Genomic DNA, 18,291 nt, shown 5'->3' with positions numbered 1-18,291 from the left:
CCCTCATCCCAATGCACAGAGCGAATGAGAACCACTAACAATATACACACACATGCACACACAAGGACACGTAATATACCTACAGATTTGATAGGATATAAATACTCTATATATATTCTGTTGTGTGCATCCCACTTCCTTTTCTGGATGTGTGTGTAGTTACTTTTCAGTTTGTTCATTAGATATACTACACCTCACCAGATCTCCTTCTGACTGTGTCTCCCAATGACGCAAGTCCTCGCACTTGCAATGTCAGGTGATGACCAGCAGAGGGAGACTGCCATCAACCTCAAACCTCCCTTTGAAGAGTGCAGACGTGCAGATTTAATCAATTATAATTATCTAGTCATGATGTCTTACAGGTATATTGGCTTTCCACACAATTGGATGCATATAAGGTATACAAGAACAGGAGATTTTGCACTTGAATGAATGTGGACATGACTGTCCCATCACCAAAAACTGCAGGAAGTGAGATAAAGAGGGTGGAATTCAAAAGATGTGTTATTAACTTAGCAATGAATGAAATGAAAGGAATTTAAGGAGAAATAGGCTAATGGTAGTGTTTCAGTGGGAAGAGGGTGATGGTGTGGAGGATTATGGGAAAGAGGAGGATGCAAAGAGAGGTAGAGTGCTGACTCCGGCCTCCTCTCTCTCTGGCTCTTTCTTAATTACTGCATTGATTGCTGAAGCTCAAGGCTGAAGACCTGTCGTAGAGAGAGAGAGACGGAGAGAGGGAGGTAGGAAGGTGGATATGGTTTGATTGTAGGGTGAGCAAATGTATGTCAGTCCCATGCAACTCACTGTCTGAGCGCATCTGTGCGTCTGTCCTGAGACTTTTTTCCCCCTGTGATTTCTAGAGGTTAATGTCCTGCCATTTTTACAGTATAAATAAACTCCTTCTGCACCATTAAACAATTACAATCAATATGTATCAACAAGAAACCTAATTAGTTTTAAGAGACAAGCAATTAAATATTAGTGCCCTCTATAAACAGATTTACTGTGCTAATTCAATAACACTAAATATCAAAGGTGATACATGTTCAGAGATTGTCACTGTTCAAGATTCGCTCCAGCATGCGTACAATTCTGAAGCTGCAACATAGGAATATTGGAAAAATGTGCCTTTTTTTTAACCTACCAATTCCAAAAATGTACCTCTACATATACATTCACTGCTGTTTCCATTTGAAATGAACACTAGTAGCAGTAAAACACAATTTTTACACAAATAAGAGGGGCACAATATCTTGCTTTGGCATCAAAATACTTTTACCATAGTGCATACTTATTTGCATAACCCCCTCCATTTGTATGGCTTTTTGATTTAGTAAACTTGCTCTGTAGCTCACCCGGTACAGCGCTGCACTTATGAAACACAAGTCACGATAAAAGCATCCCTTGTTGGCAAATGCTATTCACACTAGCTCCGCCCACTAATGTCTGGTTGGGCCACTCAAGTTTTAAAAACGACATACAGAGTTCAATGTCTTTAGTGGCACAGCAGTAGTAATGAGTAAGGCTTGCAAACCTGGCTTTTAATGCGATCGACGCGGGTTCGAATCCACCTTTTGCCAAGCTCATGCTTTTCCATTTTCCCATCACATATCACATCAGAAATGCATTTGTTTTCAATAAAAATGAAAATAATTTTCTAAATGTGGAAATAAATGGCCTAATGAGTGTTTAATAATATTAAAAAGTATTGGGTAGGGTTAGATGAAGGTGTAGGGAGGGTTTTTATTCTTCCAATAAGGCAGCATCCATTTAATAGTTTTAATAAATATAATCATTTACATTCTATGATATTATTGCATCCTGTTAATGTACAAAAATACTGAGGTGCAAATAATATCTGCCAAAATAAAGTATAGATATCATCTAATTATTTACTCTATTGATACTTTTACATGGTGTAAATAGAATCTATCGCTATTTTCACCTAGTGTAAATAGCATGTCGCTAAGAAAATGCTGCTATTGTCACTTAGTGTTAAATAGGATATTTTGCTATTTTCACTTAGGGTAAGTGTTAATGTTAGTAAGATTTACGTTCATCAATTTTGGCTAAAACTTATCACGCTTTAGCGCCACTCACTGGATATTTCACTTTGAAAGTGCTGCTGAATCTGCAAGAAGCAATATCATAGAAATTTAGCCACAGGCACATTTTCCCAATGAGCCTAGGTTGGGAAATAATTTATTAAAAGCTATCCATGATAATAAATACACCTTATTCACCGTTTACTTAAGGGAATTTGAATGAGCGCTGTGTCATTAATTAGATGGTCCCTTTGGGTAGAGGATCAGGTTTGACAGTTTGACCTCTGACCTGTTCAATAGCCACCTGAATGATTATACATCAAGCTCCCTAACAGTATCCTCTAAGGATTTCTAAAAGCACAATCAATTCCGGGACGCCCTAAATGCACAAAATTAAACATTCTGTACACTTTTAACTAATTGTAGTATTTTTTATCTGAATAGGAAAAAATAAAACAAAACTGAAACACTCCCTGGGAAGTGAAATCTTAAAGACTCAAAACTACAAAAGGCTTGTCAGTAACGTAACTAAAATACCACTGCATGCTGAACTAAACAAACACTTGACATTTGACTGCAAGACAAAGTGCTGTACAGCTCTGAGAACTGAAAGTCAATAACTCATGCTCCAATGAGTTCATCTTACAGGCTGCTTTAGTATTCAATTGGGCTGCCCCTGACATTTGGGTTGTCCTACAGTCCCTCCCTGTGCTGGTCCTATATTCTCTCTCTTGAAGAGAATGCCTGACATGCTCCATCAAACAGGCATAAATTTAGCATGTCCCCCAAATAAACCACTGGCTGCAGGCCCTCTGAGGTGTGTTTGTAGTTTGACCATGCAGAACTGCTATTTTGTATTAAAGGTGAAGTTTTTCGGTGTTAAACTTTCTCATATTCAAGCTTAATATACAGAGACATGTAATTAAGTCATTTGTAGACTGATAAACCAGAAAAGTATAAACATTTTTTGTTTGAGAAGCAGACCAACAACAGCTCAACCAATAGAATGAGTTTAGGGCGGGGCTTCCCTTTGCACACCCTTTCTGAATGTATGTAGAGAGCAACATTGCCCACCCCCTTTTTCAGTGGCATTGGTTCCCGAAGTATTTTTTCCATTAATTTCACCAATAAGGATATTAAAAAAGTCTTTGTTAAAGCACTATAAGCCATGAACCAAGCCAACTGGCTACGAGGTGAATGATAACGTTACAAACTTTGATTTAAAGCAAAAATGTATTTGAAAATCGGACAAAAATACAATCCCATGAAGCATTGTGAGCAGCATAATCAAATTAAAAACGATGGAGAAAGATAAAACTAGATAAAAATGTTGATATATATATATATATATATATATATATATATATATACACACTATATTTATATATATATATACACATACATACATACAAACACACACACACACACATACACACACACAAAAAAAGTATATATACAAATATTTAAGTATTTTGAGAGCTTAGGTAGACCGACTCGATTACGTAATTCGCAGTGCTTCATTGGAGTGGGCGGAGCTAAAGAGCTCTTTTGCCATGTTTTGCATGTTTTACTCTCTGATTGGTGGAATTTTTGTACAGCATCATGGGTAATGTAGTTTTCACCAGGAATTCCACTGTTAAACAAGATTATTTTAAAAATAAGTTCAAATAATTGCGAGCTGATGGCTAACCCTAACGGAAGCAAATTCCATCGATTAACAACCTCGCAAGTCACAGTAGGGCTGTCTTTAAAAGTTTATTGTTAAAAATCAATTTCCCTATGGAGAAAATCAATTCCGGAACTCTTTTGCACTCTACTGGGCTTTTCCAGGTGTTTGTGATGAATAGATAAAGATTTTTAAAATATAATTTAGCAGAAACTGCCTGGGTATCAGCAATCAGGCATTCCGTCTTTATATATATTTTGATTTATAGATTTTAATCTGCAATGACATAAACATAAAGGTTCATTTATGTACAGGCAAAATGTATTCAGTGATGGAGAATAAAACATTGTGGTCAAGTTAAAAAAAAAATCCTGTCGTCGGCACTGATAGCTTTGTGGGCAGCTCGGGTGACCCAAGTTCAGTTCTAGCTCGTGGACCTTTCCTGATCCTGTCCCCCCCTTTCTCTCTCTTTCACTTCGCTTCCTGTCTACTCACTGTACTATAATAATAAAAAGGTAAAAACGGCAAAAATAAACCTTTGAAAATTAATAAATAAATATATGAATAAAAAAGAAAATAATGTCCGATTACCTGTGCCAGTTGTTTTCATGAGTTCACACTTACAAATGATCGAATAGAGTAATATTTGGCGTGCTGTCTGAGGGGATCAAGGGCTCCGAGCTCAAAATTTAGCCCAAACCCATGTACTCCCCTGTATCCCCGGCTGGGAATAGGAACCTACCGAGAGTGAGGAGTCGGGGTGCCAGAGGCATGCAGAAAACTGTTGAGGTAACTGGGTGAGTCGGCCGTGTATATATATATGCCTCCTCTCCAGCTAATTAGATCATTTGAAAGTCCTCCTCCCAATCTTTGTTTATAAAACATCATTTGTCGCTTGAATTCTGCAATCTCTCGAGACGCAGTAAGAGGCTGACAATTAGCTGAACATATACTTGTTTAATTAGTGACACTTAGCCTACATTTTAAAACCTTTATTTGAATATGACAACATTTTTTTTTTTTTTTTAATCTTAATTTGAATGTGGCAAAATACCTCGTTCTACAATATTTCTCTGATTAAATCGCTGACAGAGAATCCTCCCCCATCAGCCAATCACTGTGTGCATAGTTAGTAAGCGGGCTGACATCATCCATAGCAACGAGGTCAACCCCGCCCTTTCTCTTAGCTTAAGTCTTCTCTCTATTCCTTAGTAAAAGTTAGTCTCAGCAGCTTTATGAAAATGTTTTAAGAGAAAACTCTTAGCTAAGAACTTTTACTGCTATTTAGGAGAACTATAGTGGTAAGATAAAATGTTGTGTGAATACAGCGCCTGGTCTACAACAAGGAATATGGACTACTTACCTAAACGCTTACCTGTAGTGATTCTCCAACGATTTCCTACCTGCTCCTTGAGTCTCCATTTCTCCAGCGATCCCTCTTCCTCACCTCCTTGGATCTTCTACGGAAGTGTGTGCTCTCCACCGTCACCTGTCATGAATCCATGAGCTCCAACACCACCTGTAACACAGTAAAAGACTCTGGTTAACCATTCTGTTCTTAATTCATATATATTTTAGATCAGTTCAAAACTAGAAACAATATATATTCATGAGAGACATTTCCTTGATTTTGAAGATTTTATTAATTTCCTTGACTTTATTACCCAGTTTTAAATGATGCAAGAATGTGAGTGTTAGAAAAATCTTTTAACAGGTCATTACTTTCCATTTGGTGATTTTTTAAAAAACTCTCCAGTCCTCAATGTCACATGATCCTTCAGAAATCATTCTAATATGCTGATTTGATGCTCAACACAAGAAACATTTATTATTATTATCAATGTTGAACAGTGTTTTTGTAGAAACCATAATCTTAGAAATCCAAATCCATAATCTTCAGGATTCTTTGATGAATAGAAAATACAAAAGAACATTTATTAAAAATATAAATCTTTTGTAACATTTTAAATGTCTTTACTGTCACAATTTAATTCATACTGCTTGCTGTTTCTTTGACAAATAAAAAAAAAAAACACCTTACTGACCACAGATTTGAATGGCAGTATAACTTGACAATAAGTAACAGTCAAATGTTTATTCAACAGAGCAGCACAATGAGTGTGAAAGCATAAGGGTACATGGGGACAGAAAGCAGAGAGGGAGTTCACATGGGACCGAGTGACCTGAAAAACTCAAACAGGACTCACAGGTAAGACTGTAGACTCGCACGCAAATTTCAGCCAATCGGAGAGGGGCGGCGGTTAGGAGAGAGAAAGAAAAGAAGGATGTGATGCATTGTGCCTGTTTGTTTGTATTAAACGAGTCCAGGAGATGGGACACAACACAGTGTCTTTCTTTCTTCATCTGTTTATGAGTTAGTATATATTTAGCAATTACTTGAAAGGTGAAACTTCTATTTATAGGAACAATCAGACATAGGACAGGGAAATGATGGGGTAAAAGAGGGCGGGTGGAAAAAGGTTGGGAAACATGCTTCACCCACATGACCACCATTGCGCTAATAGAACTGCTAGGCCACAGCTCTGTAAAACAATTCGATCTAGTATCCTTTCCTTTTGAAAATCATTTCTGTATTTACTTTTTTCTAATCATTTAATTTCTGTAATCAAGCTTTCATAATCAAGTAATATCACAGACTGTTCTTCACTTCTTTGCACCTTTTCTGACGCGAGTGTACACGCACACAGTCTGCTCACTGACACATACACACACACACACACACACACACACACACACACACACACACACACACACACACACACACACACACACACACAAGCACACACACAAACCTTTTAAATTGAAACACATTGCCATAAATAAAGCTAAACTGCAACCTAAAGAGAAAGTGATAAAGTAAAAGGAAATGAAAGTGTCTTCCCCTCCCCCATCATTCCATCAGATGAATGCTAGCTGGTGTCCTGCTAATTTGTATTTAGCTGTCTACATTAACTGCAGTTCACACCAAACAGCTGTACAGCAGATATCGTCCCACTGTAATTTTCAGCGACTCAATATGCCGAAGAATGGTGCTGCCCTGACACAGAGTTAATCAGCCTATTTAGCATTAGCATGCAGTGTTTACTGTGATAAAAATGAGCATAATTTTCATTGTCTACAAAAAACTGTGACTGTCACACTTTCTACACTGCAAGCAACAAAACTAGAACCCTCCCTTTATAATCAGTGAAGAAGTCCACACTTTATTATAACTGGAATGATTTGGTTGTTTCTCTTAGGTTGGCTAATTAAGTCATGTAACTCCTAGAGAACATAAATCTATTGAACTCCATGATTTTATTTATTAACTAATTAATCACCTAGATACATTCATTTGACATCAATCGATTTATAATTGAGAATCAATACAACATCTTAAAGACAACCAACATTATTTAATTTATTAATTTCATTAAAAAACAAACTCCTAAAGAATGATTTCATTTAACGGTAACACTTTAGAATAGGGAACACATATAAACTATTAACTATGACTTTTCCCTCAATAAACTCCTAATTTACTGCTCAATAATAGTTAGTAAGGTAGTTGTTAGGTTTAGGTATTGGGTAGGATTAAGAATGTAGAATAAGATCATGCAGAATAAGGCATTAATATGTGCTTAATAAATAGTAATAAATAGCCAATATTCTAGTAACATGCATGCTAATAAGCAACTAGTTAAAAGACCCTAAAATAAAGTGTTACCACAAACAACATGAATAAATAAAAATGAAATAAACTCCTAAATGAGTTCATTTAACCCCATGATTTTATTTTAACAAATTAATCTAATATATAAATAATCTGTTATTTTCTACAATTTATAATTCCGAATAAATACAATAAACATTATTTGACAGTTAATATGAATGAATGAATATATTCCTAAAGTATATGATTTTATTTATCCCATGATTTCATTTTAACAAATCACCAAGATATAGTCATCTGACAATGGATCAATTAATTTATAAGAATCAATACAACTTTATTTGACGACCATAATAAATTTAGATATAATTTAGATAATTTAGATAGATAGATCAATAGATCGATAGATAGATAGATAGATAGACAGATTGATAGATCAATTGATAGACAGATGGATAGATAGACAGATAGATTTCAGCTCAGGTGAGTGTGAATCTGGTTTATGCTGTTGTCCTTAATTGCGACACTGCAGCAGGTCACCGCTGTGATGTATGTAGACCACAGAGGCCTCAGCGGGGCCACAGGCTGGATTTAGACGCTTCCCCAGCTGGAGGGTTCCCTGGTCAGGCAGTGCTGCCAGCAGCAGTCAGGTGGCTTGGGTTTCACTGGCAGGCATGCCCCGCAACGTTCCTCAAGGGCCTAGTTTGGCCATGTTAAGAGCGACCTTGAAATGCGACACGGAACAATAAACTATAAAATGGCATCCAAGCGTGTGGAGCAAAGGAGGGAAAAGAAGGAGGGACGGAAGGAGGGGAAATTGGGTGACACCTGTCATTCTGCGTTTGTTTTATAGATGTCAGTGGGCAGTTGGTTCGCTGGGTTTCTACTGGGTTTTTTTTCTACACCCCCCTCATTTCCCTCTTTGGTTGGAGTTTGGCAGACTCAGCAGAACAGGAGTAATGCTTCAGGCACTGACCTTCAGGGGCGAAAGAGGGAGGTGGGGCCAGACAGAGGGGTAAGAGAGAGATAGAAAGGGAGGGATGCCATTGGCAGCTGCAAGGAAATGCTTTACACGAATGCTAGGGCACGGGCCACAGAGGTTCAACAGCAGATTATGTGATCTACTGCTGCCCTCACCTCTTTTGCTTTCTATTTATGTTTTCTCTCTCTCTCTATCATTCTTTCTATTTAACCTCTACCTGTACTTCTATGACCCCATGTAAAAAAAAAAACCGATCTGTATAAAAAAAACAAAACAAAGACAACAAAATATGATGGAAATGTACATACTTGAATGAGGGACCAAGGGCACAATGACACAATTAGACAGATTTTTTTGTCTTTACAAAGACATTAAATGATAATATTGACTAGGACTTTATTGTGCTCTAGTTACATAAATGAAAATACTCATTTTGAGTTGGTAGCATGAGGGATTAACAGAATATGGATTACTGGGGGTAATAAAATAAACTGTGACTTCATTTGTAAATAAAAAATTACCTGGGACTTTGCCCATGGGTAACTAATTACCAAAAATAACAGTCATAAGGCATTAAACTAATGAATGCACAAGTACACACTCGTTTCCAGTTTTCCAGAATTTCATCTACATTTATATTTAATCATTTAGCAAATGCTTTTATCCATAGTGACTTAGAAATGAGGAAAAGAACTAGCAATTTATCATACAAGAGTCACCTATATCAGCAGTGCTGCAATATCATAAACTATAGTGGTACAAAAGCTGGAGAAGTTTAAATTAGAGAAAGAAAGAAAGAAAAAAAAAAAAACCACAGGAAAGAGAGGAAGAAAAAAAAGTTTAGGATGCCAGGAAAGGCTACCCAAAACCTGAAACTGGTCAAACTGTGTAATACAGAGGCTTCAGAACTAAAGGTAATGCTCAGCAAGCTTAATTAAAAAGAAAATGTTCAGTGTTTACAGTGGTGGGGGAAAAATGACAATGGCAAACAGATACAGATTAATCAGTATTTTTGTATTTATAAAAAATAAACAGCATTTTTCATATTTTTTTATTTGTCTTTATTGCAATGTGCATGACTATTTAAATAAACAAAAATGTGTGATATTGTTATTTCAACACAATTGTGATATTGCAGGTCTACACATTATTAAAAATGGATGTTTTCAGTAGATTTTAATCATGTTTCCTTAAAATTGTGTATACTTTGATATTCGTACAATGTGATTCATAGGAAAACATATGATTTATTATAAAAAAAAAAGCATTAAAGGATTAGTTCACTTCAGAATTCAAATTTCCTGATAATTTACTCACCCCCATGTCATCCAAGATGTTCATGTCTTTCTTTCTTCAGTGGAAAAGAAATTAAGGTCTTTGAGGAAAACATTCCAGGATTTTTCTCCATATAGTGGACTTTACTGGGGTTCAATGGGTTGAAGGTCCAAATGTTAGTTTCAGTGCAGCTTCAAAGGGATCCCAGATGAGGAACAAGGGTCTTATCTAGAGAAACCGTCAGCCATTTTCTAAAAAAAAAAAAAAAAAAAAAAATTATATACTTTTTTTTTTTTTTTTACCACAAATGCTCGTCTTGCACTGCTCTGTGATGCGCCATGCATGATGTAATCATGTTGGAAAGGTCACGCGTGACGTAGGCGGAAGTATTGATCCAGTGTTCACAAAGCAAACATGTAAAGTCAAGAAAAAAAAAAAAAAAGGTTAAACAGCGATGTTGGATGATTTTGAAGTTGGATGAGAAAAAGAGTTTTTCGCGGTACTTCCGCCTACGTCACACGTGACCTTTCCAACATGATTATGTAATGCGTAGAGCATCACAGAGCAGTGCAAGACGAGCATTTGTGGTTAAAAAGTATTTTTTTTTTTTTTTTTAGAAAATGCCCGATGGTTTCTCTAGATAAGACCCTTATTCCTCATCTGGGATCGTGTAGGGCCCTTTGAAGCTGCACTGAAACTGACATTTGGACCTTCAACCTGTTGAACCCCAGTGAAGTCCACTATATGGAGAAAAATCCTGGAATGTTTTCCTCAAAAACCTTAATTTCTTTTCCACTGAAGAAAGAAAGACATGAACATCTTGGATGACATGGGGGTGAGTAAATTTTAATTCTGAAGTGAACTAATCCTTTAATGTCCACCCCTAAATATAACCCTCAGTGGAGTGGGAGCAGACATTACAAAAAACGCACAAATGAGTTCATGCAAATTCATACGAATGTCATCACAATTTGCCAAAACGTAAAATAGTTAAAAACTGTCATGAGACCGTGTTGTTATATCGCCTAACCCTACAAGAAACCCTGATGGATATATCTGTCCAGTTTCAATAATGCCCAGATTTTACGTCGGACATCAAGTTACGTCCCAACAAAGTACCAAACTCATATTTAAAGTAGACTGGGCAAAATTTTCTTTATTTTGCATTGCTCATAGTTGCATTGCTCATGGTTTAAGGATAATGGGATATCAGGCAACATCCCCATTCTGTCAAAATACTGTAGGGTTCAATTGGACACACTGAATTGGATGTCAGCAACAAAATATATTGTAAACGTATTTATCATAGTAAGGCAAAAGTCAGGTCAATGTGATTTCACCAAGTGCGATATTAACAACATTCCAATTAACCCATAAGATTTGAGGGACAAGTTTATGTCAAGTTTAGGCATACAAGCAGGGTTAGGTGCTTCTACATCAGTGATATTCACCTGTCAGTTCCCTCTGATTGTAGGGATAAGTTATAGGTAGCGTTAGGTTTAGGGGTAGGGATATGTTAGGACTAAATTTTGGACAGGAATTTTGTTCCAGGATCAACAAAATATGTTGATCCAGGAATATGTCTTACTTGGCAAAATCGCAGTGACCCAAAAGTCAACAACAGTCAGAGAGGTGGTGGACGGACATGGTCAGATGTATGCTGTGAACAGTCTACAGGTGTCTAAAGTGCTTATGGTCTTGTTTTGGTAGTAGACCAGAAAAGGAGTGTGTATGAGTGAGTATGTGGCATTTTTTAGGCTTTTGTTGAGGGGGTCTAAGGAAAATAAATGTGTGTGTAGAAGGGAGGGAGTTGGATGTGATAAATCTCCTACAGGAACAAGCATGTAAGAAGCTGCCATGTTTTATGAAACGCAGTCATAAGCAACACTAAGTGAAATGCATTAAAGTGGCTTGAGTTTGCCACTGCAGCCATTAATAAGCAGAAATACACGCATGGCTAATTTATTAACGCTCCATGTCTGACATTCATTATGAGCCTCAGCGCTCTCTCTGGGCATATAAAAAGAGAGAGAGATTAAAAAATGAAAGCAAGCATTTGGAATGGGAGAGATTTGGCAGAGGGACATGCAAGGGTGTCAGCGATCTTGTCTGATTCACGCACGGTTATGGTGGAACTTAAATCAATGCGAGACCCCCGAAAAGACAAATTGGACGGTGGCCAAATTACAGATAGCGTGCTCTTAAAAATGTGGAAGTTTTTAGGTGCTTAAACATAAATTAGTACTGATGGGTGGGAAAGGGAGAGGGAAAGCTAGGGCAAAATTAGCTGACAGAACAAAAGTTGAAAAGTGTAACAGATCAGGGGTCAGAGAGCACACGGTTTGCTTGACTGATTGTCAGTCTCATTATTACGGTTTCATTTGGAAAGATGGAATTGGAAACTCCCAGAACCCATTTGATGTTTAAAGTGGAGTTATGAAAGGTGCTTAAGTTAGGGTAAATGCCTAATGATTTATTGAAGAAAAAAATCTTTTAGTTTTTATTTCCCATCGCAGTATGCATCTTCGAGCTGAAAACGTGTTAATATCAATCAGTGGAAACCGTTTTATCGAGGGCTTTCCTCATTCCAACCACTGAAGCAGATCTGTTCAAAGCTAAACGAATAGCCTGACTAAACTGCTGACAGCTGAACAGATAGCATCACGTCACAGGCCACACACACACACACACACACACACACACACACACACACACACACACACGCACACACAGTGCTTTACTCTAAACCTTGGATGAGGGGAATATTTTTGCTCACACAAGTTTGTGTTTTGTAATATGCAAACACACACAGTTTATAGCAGTGTTTGCCATTTTTTAACAGTAAAGAACCAGTCTTGCCCAACCTCCAACCACCAGCACCGCAACCTCAGAAAACATTTTTTAAACAGTGTTTTATGTCACTGTTTCTGACTAATAGAGAAAAACTTTTGGTTACACTTTATTTTGAGTTGTCCTTGTTACAGTGTAATTAGACATTTAAGTACTGAGTAATATTAAGTAACTACCTGTACTTACTTACTATAGGGTTATGGTTAGGATTAGGTTTGTTGTAGGGTTAGTTGCATGTAATTATGCATAACTTATAGTTATTACTATCATTCCGGGTCATTCCGTGTCAAATCAACCACATTTCAGAAATGTCGGGGACGGTCAAATTTTTGATTTTGTTAATATTTGTTAATATAACATTTTTATTCTTCAGACATTCCTCTTTAAATGCATTAAGTATCAGCTGTGTGCAAAGTGAACCACATTTGGTTTTCAATAACTGAAAATGGGTATAATTCAACCATTTGAACATGGAGCTGCTTTGAGATCCCCATATTTATGCGACTGAACTATACAGGGCCTTGAAAATGATGATTTCAAAAGGAAAGTTTATTAAGAATGAGAATTTAGAGGGATATTAAGATATCTTGAATACTTTTAGAGTTGCAGGCATTCAAACTTTGGAAAAGGAGTATTTATGGCACTCAGACAGGTATGTTCTATGCAATTGAGTTGATAGAAATACACAAGATACATTTCTAGTTTCAACATTATTTGTTCTTCAGATATTCCTTTTTAAAATAAAAAAAGTATCAGCTGTATGAAAAGTGACCCACATTTGGTTTTTGACCACTGAAATTGTGTACTCATGTCTCATATTTGAACAAAACTGAAGTTAAAAAAAAAAAAAAAAAAAACTGTCACTAGGCTTATATTGTTACTTTCTGTCTACTTTCTGTGTAGCAAAAATACATAATACAGTATTTTAATGCTGTTAAAAATGTAAAGCTAAATAATATTCTTACTGTCAAGACTTTGCCTCCAAAAAGTACCGAAACAATTTTTTTCAAGCAAAATGCAAGATAAAAAAGAAACTGCACAAAGGCTTCATTGGTTCTTCTTGTATCATCAGCACACAAGTTTAAAAGTGCAGCACTGAATTTCAAAATGTTATTTGTTGCTAATTAACAGAATGTCACAAATATTTCCTCAAGACTAGAGCATTGTATTTAACTTGGAAAATATCTCTTTAAGTCAAACCCAAAATTTCTGAGGTAGCAGTTATAAATACACCAGGCATTTTTCAAAACCACTGCAAACACTCACAATCTTCATGTCCAACAAACTGGATTCACTATTACACGTTAAACAACAACAGCTCATACTCTAGAACAATCCCATAACCCCATTGTGCTGAAGCATAATACAGCCAAGCTCCAGTCAGATGGGTTATCACTGCACAGCTCAGGGTTACAATCAGGTAATGCATTATAAATCTGCTACATCAAATCCTATTGAATTTTTTAAGGTTCCAAAGTGGCAGAGAGCAGCTCTGAAGCAGTGAAGAACATGCATAAAAGCCCTTTATAAAACACCAGTGTGTGAACTTTAAAGCTGAGTTGATATGCCAGCCTCATAAATTTGGTCCATATGACATTTCTAAGCGAAGTGAATTTTTTTTCCCCATCCGTTCTTTGTACTCACTTGGCAAGCGTGCTATCGATATTGCTGAACCCAACGAGAGCGAAAATGAGAAAGAGGCTTTAATGACTAGAGCCTCTGCTCTCAACAATCTTTTAAAAAATAAAAATAATATGGTTGAGTGTTTTACAACCAACTACTGGGAATAAGTAAGAAAATGAAAGAGAGAAACATATCTCTACAGTAAACTTTAACTGTGTTACTCTACTATAAGTTGAAGCAGGGAACGACTGGCCATAGGGAGCACCTGGAATCCAATTTAGGTATATATAAAAAAAGCAATACAGTATTTTAAACCACAGTATACTAGGTGCTACTGTACAGGCAACATCGTCTACATTCACTAGGGAGCAGGTAAGTTAAGCAGCTCAGTGTTAGGGAGTGGTTAACTAAAAATGTAAAGCCAACTACATTTTTCAAAACAGTGTAGCTTTTTCAGTAATGAACTACCTTTTAAATTAAGAACAGCTTACTGTATATCTTGAAAAGCTCTAATTTTAAAGTAGCATCCCCAAAATGTCTATGCTTATACTTCCCTCCTCACTTGCTGGAAATCAAACATGCCGAGGGATGGATGTTCAGTACAGGTCAAACTAATCAAGTCAGTCAAATAAATAATAAACGAATCAAAGTGCTCCTCTGATGCATAATTTGCTGAAAATGTATGTTTAATTGTGTAAAATTTCAACAGATCTCTATGACTACATTGCAGTTTGTATTCTTGACCAGATTAAAATTAATAGATATTTATTGTTAAATATTCGGATTTACACTTTATTTTACAGTGTCCATGTTACACATGTTGCATGTAATTACTATAGTAATAACTGAGTATGGTAACCTATACTCAAAATTTGTCCTCTGCATTTAACCCATCCAAGTTAGCGCACACACATTAGGAGCAGAGAGTAGTGAACACACACACACACACACACACACACACACACACACTCACACTGCAAACCGTGGACACACACACCTGGAGCAGTGGGCAGCTTTTTTTGCTGTGGTGCCCAGGGAGCGATTGGGGGTTAGGTGCCTTGCTCTTGCAGGTAATGAGAATCGAACTCGCAACCTACAGGGTACCAGTCTGACTCTCTAACCACACTGTAAACTCTAGCGCTCTAAATAATTAATTGGTTTGAGTACAGCAAACTCAAATCAAACAAATCAGTTCAATCAAATTAACTTTTATGCAACCTGGTCTCATGGAAAGGCATATCTGTGGGAATATTTTCGCGAGTCACAAAAATACGTACCAATACATACATATCACTGCAGTTTCCAACAGAAATGAACATAAGAGGCAGTAAAAAAGCAAGTGCTTTTAATTGTTTTCATACACAGTTACGATTACAGGGTCAGATTATGGATTAATAAAGACTTGTTTTTACATCTCCTTGCACAATATTATGTTATGACTTCAAAACGCTTTTTACCAAAGTGCACGATTTGTAAACGAATATATTTTGGACTTTGCATCGGTTAAAAAGCTCCATATATTTCGCTTTTCTGACATAAGTTTGCTTGTTAGCTCAGCTGATACGGAATTGGACTTAGGACGAGGAAGCTTTGGGTACGAATCCGGGAAAAAATGAGTCACGGTAAAAGAGCTCAAAGATGAGAGATCAAAACATGCTAAAACGGCATGATTATGAATGCTTTTTATGTCACATTTGCTTTTGTTAACACTATCGGGTAGGTTTAGGTGTAGTGTTGGTGGTACGTTATTTTAAAAAATAATGGGGCACTACACTTTTAGCGCCACTCACCAGACAAAATTTCAAATCAGAACTGCGGTGATTCGTATAAAAACCAACGTCATAAAAACGTACCATATTCACGTTTATCTGTTCCGGCAAAAAAAATTAACATGCTTTTAGTGCCACTCAATGGACATTTCACATTGAAACTGCAGTGATACGTACGTATTTTGCGACTCACGAAAATGTTCCCACAGGTATGTTTTTCTAATGAGACCAGGCTCTTTTTATGAGTATTTAGAACTTTTTTTTTTTTTTTTTGAGTTCACGAAACTGACAGATTTGAAGTGATCTGAATTGTTTCATTGTTTTGAGTTTTATGAAAATGTTTCTTTTAATTTAGTCAAACTTAAATTTACCTGAAACTGGGCTGGGATTTCTATTTCCCAGCATGCTTTGCCATGACACACAAAAGGGAGGATAAATGCTCAAATTAATTGTTATATAATGTTTTTTTATGCAAGATTAATGTTAAGTGGGGGATTTAGTAGTGTTTAATGCTTTGCTATCCCAATTTATTACACGGCTCTGTGAAATACTTGTTTCTAATTGGTCAATCGTGCCATCCAGCGGTATGTTATTCCCCGATAACAACCGCTAAAAACAGATAACACATGCTCATCCGGGTTATACTGAAGTCAACAGTGCTATACGCTTGCTAGAAGTGTTTTTTCTTCATCGAAGTTTTGTGTTTAGTGAGCTAATAAACTATTAAATGTCAGTCAAATCAATATTTTGTGTACAGTTATTTAATTATGTCATTCTGTATCGTGGACTCACTCTCTCTCGTTTCATACAAACGCAGCTGCTGCCATTTTGTTACTGTTTTTTTGTACATTGTTGGATTCTAAGATAACAAACAGGTACAATTTTAAAACAGTTTCATCTAAGATCAATATCTCTTATCCCCATAATTATTTATGTAGTGAAATGCCGTATAATGAGTATTGTGACTGTACCGTATCCCTTAAATTGCCGCACTAGCAACTGCAGTCTGCTCTCTCCGAGGAGGCTTTTCGTTTAAAGAGCTAATAAAATATTTCGACTCAGATCAATATTTTGTGTCTAATTATTCACTTATATGGCAAGTAATAAGCGGGATAATGTACATTTAGCTTGTTATCTCAGAATAAACCCTTAAATAAATTATAAATTAAATTAAATTATAAATTATCACGTAATCTTAACTTTAATATAAATTTAAGATTACATAATAATTTTAAGTTTAATGTATGAATTAAAATGTATGAGTACAAAATTGAAATCTGCCAGTTCTGCTAACTTAAACTTAAAAAAAGTTTATGTAACTGATGACCTCAATTTTTTTGAGTTTTGCCAACTTATTCTGGTTTACAGTGCATTAGGCCACGACTGCCCCCTGTAATCATGCATAAATACATGCCACTAACCCTAAACCAAACCCTAACCCCATATTAAAGGGATGGTTCACCCAAAAATGAAAATTCTGTCATCATTTACTCACCATCAAGGTGCTCTAAACCTGTATGAGTTTCTTCTGTTGAACACAAAAGAAGATATTTTGAAGAATGTGGGTAACCAAACAGTTGATGGACCCCATAGACTTCCATTGTATCTTTCTATTCATCAAAGAAGACTTCTTTCAAAAACATTTAAAAGATCTTACAGACCCCAAACATTTAAAAACAGTATTCTATATGGGTGCACTGGCATCATATAAAGGTATATTGGTATGACAACGTGTAAGAACAGTACAAAAATTGTGAATACCCTCAATAGGAAAACGTAATATTGATCAATTTCAAGAAATACGCAAAGTCATGATACTCTGGGCTTGGGAACATCCTCTGTTTGACATGACCCATTATGTGAGAGTAAAATTTAGCTGTAATTTTCAGACAAATGAAATGACCCGCTCATATTCAACACAGTACTGTAGATTTGCTTGCCAATGATGTCTTAGGCCTGTGAGCTCTATTAAACAGTTTCCCCTCCATGGAGAGAGATTCCCACCTCATTATGTAGCTCAGAGTTTCCTCATGGACAACTGCTTCTACATTAAAAACATCTATCAGTATTCTGCATCCTGCTTGAACAGGAAACTTACATAAAATGACATTTTCATTGTTCCCAGTGGGATGCTGTGGTTACCCGTGCCACACACACACACACACACACACACACACACACACACACACACACACACACACACACACTCTCTCTCATAAGCAAAGCTTCTGCTCATCAGCAAGTCACATCAAACTCATTCTCTTCAGCACATCTCATTTCATGTCATGCTCCAGGACCAAACACTAGCAGCGGAGTGAGGTGGTAAAAAATGACTGAAAAAAGAGAGAGTGAAAAGAAAACAGACAATAGACCCCTGCAGTGTGTTTAAATTGGGCTAAATTACAAAT

Source organism: Ctenopharyngodon idella, chromosome 22 (genome assembly GCF_019924925.1).
Source record: "Ctenopharyngodon idella isolate HZGC_01 chromosome 22, HZGC01, whole genome shotgun sequence".
Classification (NCBI taxonomy): domain Eukaryota; kingdom Metazoa; phylum Chordata; class Actinopteri; order Cypriniformes; family Xenocyprididae; genus Ctenopharyngodon; species Ctenopharyngodon idella.
This window is presented reverse-complemented; position numbering follows the sequence as displayed.